Below are 15,859 nucleotides of genomic sequence, written 5' to 3'. Positions count from 1 at the left end.
GAGACACACATGAACCCTGAGGTACACCACAGGAGACTTGTATAGGATCAGCAGCTGCAGGCGGGGAGAAGACTCTCATTGTACGGTTGGACAGGAAGGACTGGATCCAGGTTATGGCATCACTTGAAAAATGGGCAGCTGATTTGAGGTGGTTGCATAAGACTGCATGATCCACCAGGTCAAAGGCTGCAGATAGGTCAAGGAGGAGTAGCAAAGCTGATTATTACAATTAACTCTCAGAAGACTGCTTTGAAAAAACACTGGCAGGCACCTTGAGCACAAAGTTTGATGGTAAGGCTTGTTAAAGCTTGCTCAAAGAGATCCCAGGAAGATATGTTTTGGGCGAAGATGGCATAAAGTGGGTGGGAATGGCCATGGTCAGTCAATATGGGATAAATAACCAAACAACATCTACAAGATTTGTGTCCCTCGTCATATGCCATTTCATTTTAGCTCTACTCTAATGCAATAGTGTCAGCGTATAGCTCACGCTTTAGTGGCACCTAATACCCAAACTTAAAAATGAAGATTGCATGCAGGGGGATCATCAGCGTTTGCACTTACGTGGTGTTGGGTTCCTTGCCTTCAATTTTTAACGTATGCAAGCCAGAGTGCAAAATGAAAGAGTAAAACAAAGTGAAATTGCCTTGACTGTTCTCATATATGCTCTATTTTGCAAACAAGTAAACGCTACCTGCAAAATATGTTTTGCAGGGGGCATTTATTAATGGATGTCTAGGGAATCTACAAGTTCCTTAACATGTGCAAATGTGAGGTGGATTCCATGGGAATCCAGTTGTTTTACGCTTCTATGGAAATCTCAGCATAAAAGTGCTCACAAAAGACAAAGCGCGAAAGTGCTTCACTCCATGCCCCTCATCTGCCTTGTGGCACAAAAAAGGTGCAGAGCACAAAACTGATGGATAGAAGCCACTTTTAGGCCTCTATTTTCTGCATCGCCCAGAGCAAAATGAACCCCTAATTTTCTTGTCATATTTGATGAGATTCTTACACTTTTAAAACATACAACTCTCCTTTAGAGATACTGTATGCAAAGACAGAGAAAGGGCTTATTAGTCCAGAGAACATTGTGTCATGTTAGGTTTTATTAATTATTAATCAGTTTTTAAAAGTAAACAGTTTAACGGAGCACAGAAAATTATTTCTATTTCTTAGGGCGCAATGGCTGACTAATACGTTGCAGTCAATACTTAATTGGGATAATAATTTTTATGCAATATAGACAATGATTGTTGCCAAACTCGCCTCTTCTGTCCCTTTTCAGCATTACAATTACACCTTTTTCAGCAAAGACAATAAATTAATACACAATAACTATTTTAGTACTTGCTATTCCCAAAACTGATGACAAACAAATTGTATCTACTTTAAAGCATGTCCGAAAATGGTTTGCATTTCACTGTAGGCACCAGATCGTACAGATGGGCTCATTCAGATCCATCGACTCCCAGTCAAGTGTGGGGTCCCCCAAGGTTCCATTTGCTCCCCAATCAACTTCAATCTATACATGGAATCCTTGGGAACTCTCCTAAATGACACCAACATAGTCATCCATCAGTACGCTAATGACACTCATCTGTATGGTCAGTGCCCCACAGGACATTGCTCGCCTCCATGATTGCTTGGTTACTATACAAACATGGATCTCCAATGCTTATCTTAAACTGATCCTGACCAAAGACTGAATGTGTCCTCATTTGGTCCGCCCACCGAACAACAACTTGTGCAACAATGCCTGGATGACATGTGCCTGGAAAGATTCACCCCTCAGCTGTCAAACTCAGAGAAATCCCTTGGCTTCATTGTTGACAGTAGACTTCCCCTCCCAAAGCACATGGCCAAACAGCCACAAACCGCATGGCTACAGATCGTCAAACTCTCCAAAATGAATCCCTTCATTCCCCCGAATTCCGTACAGTGGTTCAAGCACTCATTATCTCACACATAGATGGGGGAAATGCACACCTTACTGGGCCTCCAACCGCACACTTGGCTCCCCTCAAAGCAGCACGCCGCAAGCTGCCTCATTACAGGTGCCCGCAAATTCAACCGTATCTGTCCAACACTGCGCAGGCTTCACTGGCTCCCCCTCCCCGACAGGATCACATTCAAAACTGCATGTATCACCTGCAGTCTCAAACGAAACACCCAAATACTTGGCGACTAAACTTCCCACCTCATGAGGCTCTCGCACCTCACGTAGCAAAACTATAAAAAGGATGGTGTCAAAGCTAGCCCGCAAAGAGGAGACTTTCAAACAGTCCTTCTCCTGCCACGCCCAACCATCTGGAACTCAAACCTGATAGAGGCTGGAAAAGCCCCTACCATCCTCCTGTACAGCAAAAGACATGTAGCTCTTTCAACAATACCCGCCAGACGAACACAAATCCCTCCCTCCCTTCACAAACAGTACTGCTAGCAGTATAGAATGCAAAGCCCAATTCTGGCACATCCATGTTGTGAAACACTGCACTGCTCTTGAGCTAGGTTTGTCCTATAAGCAAAAAAAATCCAATAAAAGGAAGTATGCATTTTGTCTCTAAAATAGGACCGGAAGCCAAACATTCTATACAGAGGCTGTCACTTTGGGCCAAAAATGTATTATGGTATTTGTAGTTTTCTTGACTTCCATTTAACACATTTGCCTTTAGCTCCAGATACACATTGTTGATTAATAATTGAGAGATATAAAGCTACTAGCATCACATTGCAACAATTTAAACCGGGGCTCGATAGGTTACCGTCAAGAATTTAGAAACGGGGCCACAAAATGATTCATCCCGGGCTTCTGGTGACATCCCAGTGCCATCCTGCCCGCTGGTAGGTGAGAAATGCCAAACCAGACAAAGCAACGTGCTGCTTGCAGTTTCAGTTCTCCAATTACAATACAGGAAGATTGGGTGTTTAAAATAAACGTGCTCAATTTAAACGTATTTGTGATCTTTTTAATAGAAAATAGTTGATATATGTTGCAAGAGCGCCGCATGCCGTCGTTGAGTAGTTTTACAAGTGTAACAACTTTCACTACGGACTTCCAGAAACGGTTTCACCTTCACGTTCCATTATACTGAACTGGGCTTGCCATTCACAATCTAAATACAGGAAGGAATAGAAAGCCGTTCTAAAACCAAACCATAACGGATTTGGTACACAGGATTCTCTATAACACGATGGTTTCTACTTTAAAATGGAAATATGTTGTGACCTTTTTTCATTTAACTCGAGCCTGAAGGGTCAGTGACAGGTGAACGAGTTTCAGCCCCGTTTATCTCTGTTTTATAATGCTTGTAGTTTTGTACTTGCCACTATGAATGCAGGACTACTGGTTCCAGAATGCAAAGCAGACGAGGACTGGTTACTGGCGCGTAGCATGCAGCGTGTGTAGCATTCAACAAGTGGTCAAAACACCCACTTGTGTTATACACGGGTGCCAAATATGAATGAGCAATGTCGATTTCAGCACAAAGGCCAATTTAGTCCATTGCCTCCATCTTTTTAATGATTTTTTTTATCACCTACATCACTCCAAGAGCATTTTGGGGTGATGGGAGTGATTTGTATGTTTCATCTCAGATTACATAGGCACAACAAAATACTGTTACCTCTCGCCGTAAGGTTCTCCTGTTTCACACCTCTCAAAACAGCCCTTCTTCATTCACCACCTTCCTCAACAGTGCGTCTTCCATCCTAACTCAGTTACAAGGTCTTTCTTCTACCTCTAACTCTTTCTGATTGGTGGAACTTGAATTTTTGAAAACAGAAATACATGTCTGCTTTTGAAAGCGTTCATTGGAGTTATCGTTAAACAGATCGTGATCCTTTGTAAGCATATGTTGCGCTAAACGGCTAATTTCTATGTTTTTATCAGTCTGAAACTCCAGTTTTTTTGATGAGCCATTCCGCTGCTGTGCCCAATGAGCATTCGAACAGGCCGTGAACGTTGAGGTCAGGGCTGGCCCGAGGCATGGGTAGTATGTGCGGCTGACCAGGGCTCTGCTGTTATAGGGGCCGCGCATGCTCCCGCTGTTTATCTCCAGCATATAAAGGAATATTGTTTTCAAAAGGGGCAAAGTGTCGCCTTTCAATCTCCTGCTGGTATGCCCTTGAGACAAATAACCCCCCCAGAGGAGTAAGTACTGCTCATCACTTTCTTTCTTAATACAGATCATTTAAAGTGGGAGTGATTTACAATCCATGGCCATTTAGGAGACCATTGTTTTGGACAAGACGTTCTTAACGTTTCAGTGTTAAGAACTGCAACAGGACATTTTTATTTTGAAGGCACACACAAAGCACCAATTAGCTGCCTAAATCTGTGCCCTCCTCCGGGACAGTTAAATATATCACACAAAACATTTGTCAACTATCTGCCTTATTTTCCCATGTCCATATTTAACAGAGCAAAAAGTGTTTATTTTAGGTAGAAAGTAACATTTTATTCACATTATATATCAAGCATACCTTTTTCAAACATTGGCACACAAACATGTAAGCTTTTCAGACATTACCTTTAGTTAAGATTATTTAAGTCTTAATGTACATTCTCAAAATCCACAGACCATTTTTTGACTTCTGTTGAATTGCATTCTGATATCTGTAGTCTTCCATTCAAGGTGGCTGGAATAATGGCCCAATTGTAAAGTTTGTGCCTAGCATATTTCTATATGGATTGATAGATTTGTGTGTATTTTTTAATATGCTCTGTGTTCTTTTCAAGTTCTTTTTATAAAACAGAGTATTGTTGAAAGTGAGTCATGCAAATTTGCCAAGGATGTGGCGGGAGAGAGTCCTGGAGATTGGAGGGGTTATTTTTTCTGGTTTTGGCCCTGATTTTCATTGCACAAGTCGAGGATACATGTGGCTGGACAGGACCAACCCACTTTTTTCAGAGAGTGGACACAACCCTGTTAGGTGTTTTTGATACCAGCATTAAAAGAAAAGGTTTGCTTGCTCAAGTGTTCGGGTACAAGGATTTCACCCGAGGCTGTCATGTTTCCAATGCAGAATCTTACCTACAGGACCTCTTAAAAGTGTCATTAAAGTACAATTCTCATGTTTGGATTTAGTTTTCCTGGGAATATTTCATTATTGACTGATTGATTGATTGATAGATATTTTATTTCTATCGCGCTCGTACACAAGTGTTTCAGAGCGCGACAAGGCAAGGGAGGGGAACAGGGGAGAACAAAACAGCGATCTTACTAGGCCCAGTGACATTGAGAACGCGCAAGTGCATGGGAGAGGGGGGAGGGGAAAAGTGCATGGGAGGGGGTAGAGGTGGAAAGTGCGAAGCAGAGGAGAAACAGATAAATAAATAAAAAAGGCAATAAACAGTGGTAATGCAGCCAGCAATTTGCAAGTGCTAGGTTTAAGGCAGCAGACAGGGTAGGTCTGATAAGTGCAGGAATAAAAAGGGGGGGCTGTATGGGTACAGATACACACCCCAATGCAAGGGGTGGCCCGGAGGCAGTGCAGGAGCGTGGCAGGATGAGCAGGTACCTGGGCCCAAAAGACAGAGGGTGGCCAGGTGCATGGTGCCAAGAGAAAACAGATAAGCAGGGGAGAGGGGGAGTGAAGGCAGAAGAAAAGAGGAAGGTCTTGAGGTGCTTCTGGAACCGGAGATGGTTCTCCTCAAGTTTTAGAGTGGCAGGGAGGCTGTTCCAGAGGGAGGCCCCAGCCGAAGACAGAGATCTACCCCCAGCTCGTTTCTTAGAAAAACGACTGACCCTGAGTGAGTTGGAGGTAGAGGAGCGAAGAGCTCGAGAGGGGAGTTATTTGCGGGGCGGTTTACATTGTTGGGTTTAAAAGGAGGGCACCTTTTCATACTTTGCCAGCATAGTTTATTTTTCTAGGTTGACATTTTAATAAAGGCAAATGCTTATTTGTCTTGTGCACTTTCTTCTAAGGGATAAGGTCAATGGAAATAAATTTAAAATATGTTCACTTACTGTGCATATATTAATGGGGCAGCTTGTGATTTTTGCTGTAGGGGCAGAGATTTCCGCACTGAGTCATGTGGAGGAGCTGTACCCATCCCCAGTTTGAAACAACACATTTTACAGCACATTTTACAACAGGAATAGGAAAAAAGACACATGATTTACAGGATGTTCTGAACATATATCTCAGCAACAGTCACCTAACCTGCTGAGCTGTCTTGCATCATTCTGCTACAGGATCCCCTGCTTTTCACTGCTACTCCCGCAAAACAGATTTGGCCTGCCCCTTCCCCCTGCAATCAAGGATCAGGGGGTCGATTAATGAGGCTCTCTTCCCATTTTGAAGTGAGCAGCACTTGCTAATTTTGCAAGATGCATGCTAACACGTCACCAAACCTGAACCCAGCAGGAGGGAACCCCTTCCACAACCAGTGATTTAAAGACAATGGCAAGGAGAACGGTTGCAACTACGCCCTGTGTCCCATGTACTCAGCACCTATGCATATATTATTGAGTCCCACTAATTTTGTTTAGGACTTGAGCCCTGTCATTTTGTTAACATTTGAAGACCTGCAAAATTGATAACTTCCCTGCTTAAAGGCCTCCCTGGTAAATAGGCTCTATCGATACAATTCCGTAGTAGACGCAACCTGCCATGTCTTCCCCAGGGCCAATCCCTGCTCCGAGATGACATCCTTGGAACTTGCCAGGAGTTTATTTCTTTTGACAGCCAAAATAATCCCTAACTGTAGCTTCTGAAATAAAAGCATATTGCTAGTTTGGACAATGTGGCCAACTACATACACAATAAAAACAAAAGCAACTGGGAAACACCTACAAAACAGCTTCAACTACTGAAACACAATCACCATACTTTTGCAATGCCTTCCACAGTTAGATGGTGTTTTCAAACAAAAGTTTCAAAAATACCATTTACAAACAAAATTTCTACCGATTTCATTTGGGAAGAGATGTGTTCACGTTCCTGACTTGCAGACTGTTGTCAAAGCCCGGCTTCTCCATTTAACCAAAGTGTGTGCTCCTGGCCAAATCATTTTATCTCATTATGCCTTACCTGCCAAAATTAAAAGTCTATATAAGGTATTCAGCTCACATTGCCTGCTACTTCAAAAAATAACTTAGTCCTAATATTTCCACATATGTAAATGTGACAATTCATATACTGGACGTCACAGTTTATTTCTCTCATGTCTTACCGATGGCAACGTGTTTTTAATTTAACTTCCCATGATACCGTTGCGTATTGAAGACTCATTCTATAGTATCATGTTCTGTAATTTCACTGATATAACTATTTATGCAAATAAAGAGGGTCCCACACACCTTTTGCCGGGCAGAGTGCCGCAAATCCTAGGGCCAGGCCTGATTGAGGCGTTCCCATTTGTTGATGGCAGAGGAAAGTAGTTTACATAGCCTTACTATTCCAAGCTCTCCTGCATGGTGACGCTGGGTTTTTGGACGCCATTGTATCGGAGTGTGAGGTTGGTTGTTAGCAAGTCCAGGAAAGCACCAAAAAACAAACTGCTGAGTAAATGATGTTGATTCCAGGAAAACGGTCTTTCTACTTTTTTAGAAAATTGCCAAAATGCTTGAAAAACACTGCTTAAAAAATATGTGACATTTCAATTCAACCAGTTGATGGCGCCAAACTACAGTGCAAACGACTGGGATTCTATTTGCGGTTTAGCCGCTGTCAAAAACACCACTAAGATTGCCAATTTGTATCCCTCAAATGCAATCACAGAGCAATTGAATGTGATTCTGATGGCCCGCCCAATGGCCAGTAGTAAAACGTCGGTGTGGAAGCGCAGCGGAATCTAGCCCTTCCCAAGCACCTTCACGGAAACCAACGACAGCCGTAATGCTGCCAAGCAGCAGAACTGGGGGCACGCAGAGGTCACTCCTGCCATTTAATTAAAGCGGGTACAACATGATATTAACTTCTGTAGAATCAAGAACACACTTCCCTTACTGTATAACCTATTTCATCCTTATTTTATGTTGCAAATCACAACGTTAAAACAATTCAAATAACATCCAGATCGTAGTGTGTTTCTTTAAAGAAATCAGAAAATTCTGTCAATGCAGAACATGATTTGTAGTAGCTTTCTTATGGATTACCTTATCAATGTAAAGATCGAGGCTTTTCTGACTGTGATGAAACAGATTGGGGTCGTTTGACCAAATTTATTTGCCCGTGGTTGATTTGACCGAATTTAATTAGTTTTTCTGGTCATTTTGACCACAAATAGATGTGGGGTGAGACCCCCGCAACCCCCCCCAAGAACCCGATATTATTTATTAACCCAAACCCACTCCCCACATATATTTGCAGTTAAAAAAAACTCCCTAAATTCGGTCAAATCGACCAGGATCAAATCCAGGGGTGGACTGGCCTATAGGGAACTCTGGAGATTTCCCGGTGGGCCTCTGCAGCCTGGGCCTCTTTTCTGTGGTATTTTCAAATTTTCTCATAGGAAAAGCATTGGGCTTGCTGAAAATGTGTCAGATGGGGCCACTTTGAACTTTATTTCCAGGGCCTCTTTTGGACCCCAGTACTTATTTCCAGGGCCTTTTTTTAGTTCCCAGTCCAGCCCTGATCAAATCAGTCACAGTCAACTTGGGTAATACTGATACAACTAATCAGCCACAGATGGTGATACATTAACATATTAAATCAGATGTATAGAAATCAGTGTTTTTCCTCCAGGCGTCTGTACACAGTAGCGTGTCATGCCTGGCTCACATATTCCAATGTCAATGTTTCGAGGACAAATTCTCTACTGAGGGGTCTTCAAACAGTGGCAGACTCTTGGTTACTTTGTAGAGATGGACGCTCAACCAAACTTTGACTAGCAGTTTTTGGTTTAGATTGAATACAGGCCCCTGATCTGATTAACATTTACTCTATACACCCTTTCCGTACACAGCGTGGTCATTAAACAGAAAAATAATTGCTTTATAATATTAATTTTATATGAAGGCAGACACATTCATTGGGCATAATGAAATTCCAGTTTTTATTTGTCTTGGCGTTTGTGGGGTTGGAGTTTAATGGGGGTATTCAGGTTCTGCTGATGAATACACAAATAAATGCTCTAAGTTGTTTTGGGGAACCTGCTTCTAGTGTGTTGATTACGGGACCATACACTTGGTACACAATGAATACATTCAATTAAGTGGTTAAATTAGCTGATCTAGGAATGAAGGGGTGGATTTTTTTATCATGTGAATGGTACATAATTTGCATGTAATTTGCACTGTTGCATTTTGATGTCTAAATGAAAGAATCTCTTCGAAGTTAACACTGTTGTTTATGTATTATTGTGTTGTATGCCATGTGTTGTTTAGGATTGCCTGTGTAAATGGATGAGTATCTTTATGAACGTAGCAGTTTTGTATGTATTAGTAATGCTCTGATTACTTACCAGTAATCTTCATCCCTCCTACTCTTCCTCGTCACAGTACTGACTCAGAGGTAAGTACTCGGACGAGGAAGAAGGACGTGTAGATAAGTGTGTTTATGCCACATGAATTTTGGGATCACTTGTCTAAATTGATTGATATCTCTATAAAAGTAGCACTGCTTGTATGTATTAGTAATAGTGTTTTTTTCATATGCATTTATAGGATGCATGTCTAAATGGATGAAGTTCCTTATTAAAGTAACACTGTTGTGTATGTATTATGAGTTGTGTGTTTTAGGTTTATGCAAGGTTTTGTTAATCCAATAAATACTAAATAAAAACATTAAATACCAAGTTAACAGGTCACCCTTATCCAGATACAATTCTAGAAAATACATACTAGAAACAACATTGGAGAAAAGTGCCACACAGTGAGACGGAACTGGAGGATATTTCAGTAGGCATATTTCAAAAGAAAGTACAATTACATATTAAATCTATATTATTAAATAATATAGAACAAAACAACACAACTACTAAATGACCCTTAATAAATGAAGGTCATCTACTTTAAGCCCTGGCTGGTTAGCAAGCAGCATTTTGCATGCTGGGGCTTATAGTTCAATTATTTCTGGCCCCAATGTTCAGTGAAGGCTTTTTAGTGCTTCCTTCAATAGGCTATGAGGGATTGAGATGTCTCCCAAACTGTTCCAGGCTTGAGGCACTTCTGTGATTCCCTCGTGTGACTACAGCTACAATGAAACACTTGTGGATTGAATGTCCACCGACCTAAATATAAATAATGCTAAAGTACATTTCTATATCAATGTATAGAAATGCCCAAATGCTGGCTACTAGCAGATCTGCGATTTACACAATAAAATGCAACAACATAAAATGAAATACTATTAAAGAAATGCTAATTTCTTGAACACATTGAAAGCTTTGTTTTAAATCACCTGCCCATTTCTTGAAAAAACATCTAAAGCTTTGTTTTAATGTGCCTGCCAACACATGTTTCGAGCTACATGCTCTTAATCAGGGCTCACATTACATCCTGGTTATTTAGGCATCTGTAAGTGAATCTTAACTCGCATGAATTGTCCTACCTAATGTAAGGTTGCTTGGCATTTAATTATGTGGTGCATTTACATGTGATGCCATTTTGGCAATTATTCCACTTTGTTTTGACCCTAATTTTCTGTCGGTATGTTCATTTTGGTTCCCCTTTATTATGTAGATGGGCAGTTTACCCATTGCCTTAGGTGTTCCGTGCTTTTTAGCAAGCAGCGTTTTGCATGTCGTTAATGCCTTTTGCATCCACACTATGTGCCTAAAAGTCCCAGCTTGCAAAATGTTGCCTTACAAAAATGGGACTTATTAAATATACACCCTTGCCCTATCCCTAAAAAAAGGGCATGTTTGAAGCTTTAAAACATTTACCTTCATGATAGTGGAGTGACAAATAGAATTTAATATTGAAAATCTGCTGACATGTCTGGGCATGTCCGAACTTGTTGCTACCATTCAGCACATGATTACTTATACCGCCCATGATAATAGCCTCTTGTACCTCTCCTGGAGAATCACACACAAGCGGGTGGATGTCTTAAACTCATATCCGACCACTAACCATCACGGTCAGCCTATCGCTATGCAAATCCTTCCTAGAGTAAGTGATCAACTTTACATGGGGTAGAAATTGCATCATCATAAATACTCCAAAACTATTCTTTTTTGGAGCATTTTGTTGAAAGTTAAAAAATACATATGTGCATTTATAGCAGCACTGTGTTGAATTGTTTTGCATAATTAATGGAAATGCAGATGCAAAAGACGTGCAGAACATTAAGTGGCAGTTCGTGTGTGGAGGTTTAATATGTTGACAGGGTTACATGTAGAGTTTTGGGATGTGATTGGTGGATCGATGTGTGACTGTTCGAAAGCAAGTGATGAGGGAGTGTTACAAACATAAAAGTAAGAAGGGTAGAAGGGATATCCTGTGTGATGGTGTGCACATGCCATCTCGGTCTTTTAACAATGCCTGTCATGCAAAGGGGACTGCAGAGACTGCAGAGAGTCGTGAAGAGCCATGGATTATGGTCCGTATTGCATGCTAGAGAAAAGTATTTGTGACAGAAAGTTGTTTCAGTCCTTTTTTTTTCTCGAGTATACAATTGCCCTTTATTTCCATTAATATAGTACACAATGCTAATGGAAATGTTGTAGAATCTTAATGAGTCTAACTACTTTATTGAAAAGTGTAAAGCAGATGCAGTTTATAAGATTATTTTTTTAGTTCTTTTTTTTAACTGTGAAAGGTGGCTCAAGAAGGAACCGATTCTTGGCTTTTTTTTATTTTGTATTTCTTTTTGCAGGTGAGGCTGCTCCCCCTGTAGAGTGGTGTGTTGCAGTATATACAGAGTACTGTTGTCTTGGAAAGATATGGATCAGCAGCCTCCTTTTATAGATTGCGAGGCAGCTGGTGGAATCTTCTGCCCCACAGGAGTAGCCTGTGTGGTGGCAGCAGCAGTTGAGGAAGATTAGTTAGAGGAAGACAGCCTTTTACTTCCTGAGAAAGGACCAGCCTTTCTCAGAGCACCTGGGTGGTTTGAGTGGGTGTGGGGGCACATGGAGGTGGTGCCAAAACAGTACTGTTCATGGTCTCTTCGCCTCAGTATGATTCCACACTCAATGCATTCAACATGGGCAGCCCGAGCCTTTGATACCCCTCATACGGTCTTAAAGAACTGCCACACCCATGATTTTCTCTTGGTGCTGGAAGTAGGTCTTTCCTCTATCTCATATTTCTGGTCCTCATGATCCCCCTCTGCATCATTGTGCCGGTTCCCCTGTCCAGGCCCTCCAGCTGGTGGTGGTGGTTATGTTGGTGGTGATGGTGGAGGCCCCTGGGGAGGAGAGATGACATGGCCGAAGCCATTTTTGAGGTTCATTAGCAGGTGTGCCAATACTCTTCCAAGCAGATGTTCTCTCCTGGATTGCAGTATAGAGAATAACTAAGAATGCGTCTAGGAGCTGTGGAAGGATAAACCTTGAACTTGAAACGTCCTAGATCGGCTGAAAATACACTTTCAAAAGGTCTGCGAAGAACAGACCTGTTCGTGAAAACGTCATCACACTGTGCTAAGCAACCATAACTCACTCCACCACCATGCACTGCTAAGACATTTTTAATATATTAAGTAGTTCATGAAAGGTCTCCCTATCATTCCTAACATCTAGTTACCAACATTGTAAAGACAACCCCTTGCAGGGACTTTTCATCCAAATGAATGTCATATGTGATGTTATCAGTGATGTCATCAATGACATTTGTGATGTCATCTTTGATGCCCTGGGTGTTAGTTTTAGAAGTGCACGGTGGGGTCCTTTAACAAAGTTCTTTCACTGAATATATATGTATATATATATATCAAAGACATGCAAACCAAGCATTCATCTTAGGTAATTGAAGGTGATAAGAGATAAGCAAAAGAGAAAATCTAGGGCACTCAACCATGCACAATTACACTCATGATTTATTCAAAAATACAAGTGCATCGAAATTCCTAAAATAAATGGACTTACTGAGGTAAGCACTCCATACAACACACATTCTGTCCCTTCACTGGGACTTCATCAGGTGAAATTCAATTGCACAGTTAGGCACCATTTTTTAAACCTTGACTGGTTTGGGGTAAATCCATCCAGTAGTTTTTTTTATATTCGACAGAGAACGGGGTCTCCAATGCTCCTTAAAACCTGTGTATTAGTATCGGTGCTTTTCAGCAGGGAGGCTGAGAGAGGCTAATCACTTTGGACTCGCTGGTTGGATTTGGATGAAATTTTCTAAACCAAGGGATTGTCAAGGGCCTACCCAAACTGGACATTTTGGAGGAATTCTTCCAAAAATTAAAATGTTACTAAGAATGGTGTGAATGGTGTATAATGGCCACATCATGTGACATTTTTTTGTGAATACATATATATATTCACTGAACAAATCTTAGTTAATGTGCAGTTAAATTGCTCAGATTTAACGCAAAAAAAACCCTTGAAATTCAGCAGATGTGGTAAGTAATGACCTGCTTAATTCTACACGCTCCTGTTGAGCTACTGCTATATTCTCTATAATGGCATTTTGTACGTCATTGTGAATCCCTTCTCTTATAATATGTATGTGCTCATGGGCTTTGCAAAGGGAATGCACAGAGTTCAGCTAGTCATGACCTCCCACATGCACTGAATTTTGAAGAATTGTGCTAGAGTTTGGCTGTCAGCACCATCCAATCTTTTGTTAATAAATTGTAAATTTGGAGAGCATACAGAAATAGGGAATCCATGTTAAAATGATAAGCCTCAAAATTGGTGCTAAAACATTTGCACTAAAAAAAGGCGCTTGAGTAGCACAATAGCAGGAGAATATTATATTGTTACAAGCCCTAAGTTGAAGCCATCCAGAAACCAATAGCCCAACACAGCCCTCTGGCAGCTAGTCCTAAAAAAATAAATAGTTTGTGTTTATTTCTTGCACTTTGTGTTTCATGCAAGGGCATATTCTGGATTGCAATACAATATATGAAAAATAAAAGATATAAACACGTGAAAGTAAAGTGTGCTTTTGGTTTATTATGTGTGTTTTGGTTTATTATGTGTGTTATTTAGCTTGATTTTGTATATTGTGGTTACAATCAATCACTTTATAAACTCACCAATTAAATCTATATACGAATCATTCCCAATGCTTAACCCCTTAAGTGCCAAGGAGGAGTATGCTTGTCCTTTTTGCATAGACTTGCATAATAGCCAGTCACTTACTAAAATACATGGCAGAACTTGTCACAGTTCCTGTTCAATAACATGCAGAATCAAAATGTCCAACGTTCACCTTCTCTTCAAGCCATAATTCGGTGGCATTCCAGAAATTCACAATTTTCAAACATAACAAAAGTTCTGTTCCCGTTGGTCAATGTTGCCAAAAAGATGTATTTGGTCATTTTAGAACCCAACTGTTTACATGTTTTGAAATAAATTGGTCTCCTTACTTTTAAACGCGAACACTCCAGCATCCAAGGATGTAAGGATCTGACCTCTATTTCTGTGAGGGCTAGATCACATGTTCCTTTATAATGCTCATTTCCCCGTCTAGCTCCCAAGACTTCTCTAATAGTTGATTTAATACAAATCTCATAAAGGATCTTCAATATATGGAATAGCCTAGTTTTCTCGCAGGCCAGTTTGCTCGAAGTCCACTTGCTCGTAAGTTTTTTTTCTTCGCATTTTACTGCAAAATGTAGATGGGGTTGGGTTTAGGTATTTAGAAAGGTTGTGGGGTTTGGGGGAGGCTGTGGGCGGTCCAGGGGTGGACTGGGAACGAAAAGAAGCCCTGGAAATAATTTTCAAAGTGGCTCCATTTTACACATTCACAGCAAGCAATCTCCAGATTTCCCTATAGGCCAGTCCACCCTTGGGGCAGTCTCATCCGTGCATTTTTTGCAGCAAAATGTGGTAAAATAAAATCAAGCAAATGGGCTTGGAACAAATTACTGTGAGATATGGTTGTGTAATTTACCTCTTAGGAACAACTTTCGTTACCCAGTGATTACAGAACTGGAAACAAACATCGCTGGGAAACAATATTTATTTCCAGCCACTACCCAACACTTTCCCCACATATTCTAGGACTACAGTTGGTTTATATAATATCACCAGTCCTAAAACATGTTGGGACGGATGTCTATGAGTGGAAAAAAATATCGTTCACCCAACGATGTTTCTTCCAGCGCTGAAATCACATACAACCTAATTTTCATGCACTTTGTTTACAGGTGTTTTACATATACTCATTTTTTCAAATGTTCACCAGTTTGGTTTTATTTCAGGTTTTGCCTCTCTAGTTGACAAACTTTTGTCCAGATCTAATTGAATCAAAACAAATGTTTCTCTTACAGCAGAGCCATTCCAATTTGATGTAGAGTTGTTCAGGCCACAGGCATCTTTCCAATTCTACATCATCAATACATCACCTGCGCCTGATCTCAGCATTTTGAGGAAATCGGGAGCTAGTGTTATTCTGGCTAGAGTTGCAATTGAGGGCAAATCTAGTTCTCCTGGACTATTGGATATCTTTGCCCTTAGGTTACCTTAAACTTGGTTTCCAGAGGACGCCCTCAGTTCGAACATCTGTGCTACTTCCTGTGCAGCCCATATCCTAGTGATATGATATGATATGATATGGCATTTGTAACGCGCCTATGCACAAGTGTTTCAAGGCGCGATGAGGCAGGGAGGGGGGAACAAGGGGAAGACAGACAACAATCCTACTAGGCCAGGTGTCATTCAGATCACGCAAGTGCAGGGGTAGGGGGAAGGGAAGAAGTGCAGGGGGAAGGGGAGGGGGGAAGTGCAGTACAAAGTAAGTAGAATAAAAATAAATAAATAGGGCCAGCTGGTGGCAAGTGCAAGGTAAGT

The 15,859-nt window shown here is 41.0% G+C and overlaps 1 protein-coding gene across 2 annotated transcripts in view; it reads right to left on the bottom strand.

Moving 5' to 3' along the window:
* The window catches only part of KLF12 (KLF transcription factor 12), a 1,402,590-nt gene that overhangs the window by 207,716 nt on the left and 1,179,015 nt on the right, over nucleotides 1-15,859 (bottom strand). The gene's annotated exons all lie outside the window — the stretch shown is intronic.

The sequence above is a fragment of the Ambystoma mexicanum genome, chromosome 7q (genome assembly GCF_040938575.1).
Source record: "Ambystoma mexicanum isolate Mex_15411 chromosome 7q, UKY_AmexF1_1, whole genome shotgun sequence".
Taxonomy (NCBI): domain Eukaryota; kingdom Metazoa; phylum Chordata; class Amphibia; order Caudata; family Ambystomatidae; genus Ambystoma; species Ambystoma mexicanum.
Note: the sequence above shows the minus strand (reverse complement) of the source record. Positions and strands in the feature narration are given on the sequence as shown.